Genomic DNA, 7,527 nt, shown 5'->3' with positions numbered 1-7,527 from the left:
AGAAATTTGTTGAAGAATGTTGTGAAATTTGCATGTACATTCGGCCTAGTACATGTATAGTGTGAAAAACCTTGAAATTATTTTTGATTTTGTGTATTTATGACCATGTGTAATCAGCCACATGAGTAATTTGAGCACTTGATGTTATGTTAAAATTCTTGAGCTTAAATATATGGATGTATGTATATGTGGCCATATAATGGCGTTTTGGTTCAAAGGTTGAATGATAAATTATAATAAAGTGAGATGATATGAGATGCCGAATGTAATTTACTAGTAAACATTATTGATAGAAATATTGAATACTTCTACTTGTATTCATTAAGCTCAAGAGCAAAAGGGAGCTAAATCCGATAAAGGGAAGGAAAAAGTAGTCGAATAGCCATCGGAATCGTTCGACAACATCCGAGGTAAGTTTTCGAGTATCGAAACTTAGATTTTGATTCGATTGAATGAAGTAATAAGCAATCGAATTCTGCCCTTGTATATGGCCATTGAGCCGAAATGATATTTTTGTTAAGTGAATTGTGCATAAAAGTTTTGTTGTGAAAATGAAACAAAGATGTGTATGAATGTTTGAGTGATATCCGGGCTAAGCCCGAAGGCAATTGTGCGAGCTATGATATCCGGGCTAAGCCCGAAGGCAATTGTGCGAGTTGTGATATCCGGGCTAAGCCCGAAGGCAATGGTGCAAGCTATGATATCCGGGCTAAGCCCGAAGGCAATTGTGCGAGTTGTGATATCCGGGTTAAGTCCCGAAGGCATTTGTGCGGGTTACCATAACCGGGCTATGTCCCGAAGGTGTTTTGAACGAGTAGCTATATCCGGATAAACTCCGAAGGTATGTGATTTGAAATTTACAAGCTGCTGGAAAATTTTCAGTTATTGCATTTGTGAAATCCCCAACAAGGTATGTTTTGTGTGTGCTTTGCACACTATGAGTAAATGCGTACGAATATTCGCTCTAATGATAAATGAGCTATCGGCATTAACTAGGCCGTTATTTGTGTATGAATATAAGAGTTGGGATTGTGAAGTAAGCATGTCTTTGAGAAATTGTGCATATGAATTATTGTTTAGCTACTTGAATGCTATGCTTTGGTTGTGTGTATATTATGGCTCGAAACTTACTAAGCATAAATTGCTTACTCCGTTTCTTTGTTTCTCTGATTATAGATTTTGCTCGTTAGCGATTGGATTCGGGATCATAGAAGTTGAAGTCAACCACACTATCAAAGCCCTTTTTGGTACTCCTTTAGTTGAGTTCGGATATGGCATGTATAGGACTACCCTCGGTTATTTTTAAGTACTTGTGATGTATATGTGTACGGCCATGCGAAAATGGTTCGTAATAGTGGAGTATGGAATTAGACCATTTGTGGTTTGTAATTATATATGGTTTCATGATGTGATTATGGATTGGAATGGGAGCGTTGGTCACATGATCAGCCATTGGAATGGCTAAATATGATCATATGTGGACCGATGTATGGCAAGACCATAGTTGGCCCATGGGGACTACAAATTAGGTAAAGCCTACCTTAAAAACAGATGCTGCCAGCTGCAGTGACGTGGATGGGGAAAATCACCAAAATTTGTAGGAATGGTGTTAAATAGTGAATAAATTATGTGATCGAACCTTGACGAGTCTATTTTCATATGAAAGTAACGAAACGATCATATGATCAGTATACCGAGAGATATTAAAGTTCTCGTGAGACAGGGCCAGAACGGTTTCTGGGTCCCCTGTCACGACTTTAAAAATTCACTATAAATTATCCAGAAATAATTATGAGTCATGCCTTATATGTGCAGATTCCATTTTGAGTCTAGTTTCATTAGAAAGAAATGGCACCAGTATTAAAGCCCTTTACAGAGAGATATTCAAGGTTTAACGCGCGAAGGTCAGAGCAGTCGATCCCTGTAACATGGGTGACTTTAACTAATAAACTGTACCAATTGACCCAACCAAAAATTCTATAAATAAATCCATGGAAGGATATATGAGTCTAAATTCAGGTAAAATTTACGGAATCAGTTTCCGAGTTTTGAAACTCGAGATATGATTTTTAAGGCGACAGTGATGCAGTTTTCCAGCCTGTCTGGAAATGCCAAATTGGCCGGTGCTTTAAGAGGACTTGGCTCGTTAACCCCTCGTGTCCGACACCGGCGATGGTCTCGGGTTCAGGGTGTTACACAAACCCTAAACCCTAAATCCAAAATACTAAACATTAAACCATAAACCATAAATGTAACACCCCACACCCATACCCGACGTTGGGATAAGGTTCGAGGCATTACCAGGACTTTACATTTTGAAAGGTACCAAATTGGGTCACCAAGTTTTACTCAAAATTTTAAGCTTTTCATCCATAAACAACTCGTCCCTTATATAGGCCTTCGAGGCCTATAACATACCTAGAGGCAGTGTGGGACAAATTCAGGTACGTTCAATAAACCTTGGGCTCCTTAGGAAATTTTTCCTTATCATAAAGTGTCACAAGCCCATGTAGGTAGGCCGTGTGGACTCACACGCCCGTGTGACATGGGGCACGCCCATGCCCTTCAGCCGTGGGCAACACTGACTTATCAACACGGCCATGGAACACACTCGTGCTGCCTACCCGTGGACGGCACTGTCTTTTTAACACGGCCATGGTGCACGCCCGTGTGGCCTACCCGTGTACAAGTTTGAGCTAAAATTTTAAGTGTAGGGGATACATGGCCATAGCACACGCCTATGGGAGGGAACCGTGTGTCACACATGGCCTAGACACACGCCCATGTGTCTAACCATGTGGACTCTAATAGACTACTTTCCAAGGCTTTAGTCACCCCTTTCTACTACTTGTGCTTAGTGGTTACCAAATTCAAAGTAAAACACAATTATACACTTGTAAATAATCTTGATTAAACTAGATGTATAGAAACCTCATATCATTGGATTCATACATGATAGGTCATTTCCCACTTATTGTTTATGGGTTCCCATGTCACTTTAATTCATCCGAAATTGGCCAGTTCACGTGACTCATTGCCAATTGGTAATGACCCATCACTTGAAAATAAAACCGTGCATAAATTCATAGGTTGTAGCCTACTTCAATTAAGCCAATTTTCGTGACCATATACAAAGAAATAAACATATTTTTACATGCCTTCATTTGGAAAATCAAATGACACATATAACAAAATACTCAAAAATACTATACATGTCATTGAACAAAACAAACAAAGTCTTTATACCAAAGCTTGTCTAGTCGATAGTGTGTTGACTCTCCAATCATCTTCCAATCATTTTGAGTCCTCGAGCTGTGTGAGACAGGGAAAAAGAGAGGGGTAAGCATTTACATGCTTAGTAAGCTCGAATAACCGGAAAGTAAACTTACCGAGTAATAAGCATACATCCATATTTAAATCATGAAATCATCAATTATGAAACAATTCCCTATCACATGCACTCAATCAATGAGTTAGTTACGTAACAAAGGATCATGTAATTTATGTAGATGAGCTCATCATTCATCATCTTTTTGACATACATCATATTAATCTCGTTGATTTTCTAGGAAATCTCGACGGAATACCCATTATCCGTCAATTCTTACGAATGATCATTTCACATATATGCACTCTCGCGAACCTCGCATCTCATGGTAGGATTACCAGTCCAGCTAAATCCCCCATATCATGAACTTATAAGGTGATGTTGGGATTACCAGTCCAGGCTAAATCCCTTATAACGACTGTCGAAACCATTTTTTTTTGTGGAAAAAACGGGGATCGACTTTTAAAACCAAATGTGGAGTCACCACCAACCTTTTGTTTTGGTGTGATTGGATTACCTTAATAAAATATTTTATTCCATTTAAATCAATTTTGGCCTACGAAATTTGAGAAAATAGGTTTGGGAGCCGGTTACATACGAGGAAGGATTAGCACCCTCGATATGCCCAAAATTGGTACCGAATTGATTAAATAATGTCCTTATGTCTAAAAAAAATATTTTGAAATACGATTTCTTTTAAAACACTTGAATGACTCAAATTGGACGTCAAGATTCGCTTGTTTCAAAGGAATACAGTATCACATTCAGCACGTTAGGGCACGATCCTTTAAACCCTCGAAACTATTATCAATTTCGATTTCTAAAAGCCCATACACTTGAAAATTACAAAAGGATGTTCGGTCATTTGGTCCAACGAAAAATCGAAACCCAGCACGGTAGGGCACGATTTCTTGAATTTCCAAACATTGAACATTACCCTGTTTTAGAATTTAGAAAATACAGATGAAATTTCAAAGGAATATTTGATTATTTTGGACAAACGAAAAATCAAAACCCAGCACGGTAGGGCACGATTCCTCGAATTTCCAAACATCAAACATTGCCTATGTTTTGGGGGAGTCCCTTTCATTGTAGTTTTAAAATAGAAAGAATTGGTGATTAAAAGGTAATTGATTGAGCTAAAACTTTTAAATAGCCACTCATAGTAAAAACATGCATGATAATAACGACATGTTATCTTGTCAAAACATATTGCCAAAGCATTTACGGATCATGAGGTTGTAAGGCATAAACAATCGGATATGAGCAATATAAAAGCAATGAATTTACAATGCTACCAATAAAACAAATAATCATACACTATTCTAACATTTATGCTAACAAATTTTAAGAGATATTAACAATATATTCATAATCTATAATAGAAAATAAACATAAGGCAAAATAAAAAAAATTGAACCTAAATAATAATGCAAAAATTTAAAACAATTGATGTGAGAGAGTAGTTCTAAGGATCAACAATATACTGACAATTTAAAACGAACGATATGTGAAATATTTAAATGTATGTATGTAAGTGGGAAAATAATGTTGAAACACTTCAAAATAAATAAGTAGAATCTAAAATAAAATATTTAAAATAATTTAATCATAAAATAAATCATAAGAATAATAACCACAATAAATCATATGTAACATAATAATATATAGATTAATTTTAAAATAAATCTTATGCAAGCAAATAAATAAGTAATATACATAACGGCACATATATGTGTCTACAAGAAATAATATACATAAAATAAAAATGATTAAATGTAAATGATGTATATATATACAATAATAATGTATAAAAATATTTAAAATAACCATGATATAAAACTTTAAAATAAAGAATGTACATAAAAGAAAATTTTAAAATGAGTAAATTATGTGAATAAAGTATTTTAAAAATATACAAACGAAAATAAATAAAAAATGAATAACATAAAATAATTTAAAACAATGAATAATATAAAAATGATAATAATATAAAATAAATAATAAAACAATTTTACATGAAATTAAAAGGAAAAGGACTCAACTGAAATAAAGATAAAATCAAAAAGATAATCTATAAATAAATCGTTGGAGATTAATTTAGGACTGAAATACAACGCATGCAAACTCATGTGGATTAAAAACGAAATTATCCCAAACTCCAAAACGCAGTGCTCAAACACGGACTCAATCAGTATTGAAATAAATTATGAGGTACAAATTAAAATAAAAGAAAATTGGATTTAGAAGAACAGCTAATGCGAAGGGACTTGACGCGCAAATACCCCATCAACAAGGAAACGCGATGATCTAGTCTGTGAGTCGGGTCCAGGCGCAGGTCAAAGGCCATGAAACGACGCCGTTTCACCACCAACACTCATGGCCTAAAACGACGTCATTTTAAAGATGTTTAAAAACTAAAATCAGTCCTAAAAAACAATTGGCAGATCATTTCTTCAAAAAGAACCCTAAAGCCCTTTCTAAAACTCTCTCAACCTCCCTCTTAGTCGACCTGTGGGCTTCATTGGCACCGAATGCACCTCCACCCTGTCTCGGTTCTAACTAGATCCACAGAGATCTATCGACCTTTAGACCGGAGAAGCGGACGTTGGCTAGACTGACACCAAACAACAGATAAGCAAACTTTCTTCTTTTTCTTTTGTATATTTGTAAGATAAAGAAAAAAAAATGAAAGAGCAAAATAAGGACCAAGAATCAATGAATGAATGACCTTTGAAAATAAATTTGATTTTTCTGCTTTGTGAATCTGTTTCTTTTTTTTGGATTGATTTTTGTATCTCTATTGCGTTTGTACCCCCCCCAAATACAATCAAAGTCCAAATGGCTTTATAGCTGAATGAAAAAGAAATAGAAAAAAATAAAAAAATTTTGCTCGTCTTCTTTTGCTTGCTGTTTTGCTGTGCTGCTTTTGTCTTCATGCAGATACAGGGGAGGACGTGGAGGCACGAGCGACACTAGGGCGTACGGAGGTCGTGCGTGGGAGCATACGGAGGCTGGAGGCTGCGGCGCCAAGGTGGAAACCCTAGGGTTTCTGTGGATATTTTAGTCTTGGGCCACTTAGGCCCGATTTGTTTTATTTGGGTATTGGGTTATGGGTTTGTTTAGGTTTAGGATTTAGTTAGTTGTTGGGCTATTGAAATTTGGGTTGGTTTTATCATTGGGCTTGGTGTAGTGAAACATTTAGACTTTTGACTTGTTTTGGTTTTATTTTTTTTGTTTATTTGGCTTATGACGGGCTCGGGCAAATTGGGCTTTCTACAACAACAAACACCCTTAATGAGCTCGGATCTGAATTACCAGTCCAGGCTAAATTCAGACCCTAATCGGATTACCGGTCTGGGTTAAATCCATAATGCACAATATTCTTCGGGGGGCTTGATCATTCAAGGAACACCCGTCCGGGCTAAATCCTTTTCATACTTGAGATCACGGATTACCCGTCCGGGCTAAATCCTACTGCAACACATGCAAGATCTCTTTACACATATCAATAAGGGTTTATCCATCGAATTCCCTTTGTCAACCTCATCCGAGATATTTTTCACATGTTACCATCAAATATGCATTTCTATGATATTTCATGCTAATAACAAATGCAATCATCATGCATTCATAAATCATTCAATTATGCATATTAGGGGTTTACTTTAAGTTATCCAAAAGTTACCTGGTATTCTTTTCAGAGTTGTGTTTCGGTTATTCCGAAACCTTGCGTTTACCTCGATTGACCACCAAAATTTGTTCCTCGGGGTCTATAACAACAAAATTTAACTCATTAATACACTACACTATACATTTCAAGTTTAATATCTACCCCAGTCCAAATGACCGTTTTGCCCCTAACCTTTCACATTTTTAAGATTTAGTCCCTAGGCTCATATAATGAAACACATGCACTTTCTATCTTACCCAAGCCTAGCCGAACACTTTTCCTTCTTATGGTAGCTCAAATTTTCCATTATTTTCTCATTTCTACCACACATTTACATCTTTTGCAAAATAGTCCCTATAAGGGTTTTTCATGAAAATCAACTAGGAAAAGATGTTTAATACACATTCATCTTTCATATTCCTCCATAATCCATCAAAATACAAGCAACTCATGCATGGGTAAATTTTTAAACATGAACCCTAGCATGAAATATGGGTGGAAATGGAGAGAGCAAGCTACTGGGATT

At 36.1% G+C, this 7,527-nt stretch overlaps 1 long non-coding RNA gene across 1 annotated transcript; it reads left to right on the top strand.

The window, feature by feature from the left end:
* The first annotated feature begins 669 nt into the window (after positions 1-669).
* Positions 670-1,407, top strand: LOC128290095 (uncharacterized). Its single transcript, XR_008279737.1, has 2 exons — positions 670-841; positions 1,177-1,407. It is a non-coding gene; the product is annotated as an uncharacterized LOC128290095 (long non-coding RNA).
* The last annotated feature ends 6,120 nt before the right edge of the window (positions 1,408-7,527 follow it).

The sequence above is a fragment of the Gossypium arboreum genome, chromosome 3, assembly GCF_025698485.1.
Source record: "Gossypium arboreum isolate Shixiya-1 chromosome 3, ASM2569848v2, whole genome shotgun sequence".
In the NCBI taxonomy this organism is placed as follows: Eukaryota; Viridiplantae; Streptophyta; class Magnoliopsida; order Malvales; family Malvaceae; genus Gossypium; species Gossypium arboreum.
Note: the sequence above shows the minus strand (reverse complement) of the source record. Positions and strands in the feature narration are given on the sequence as shown.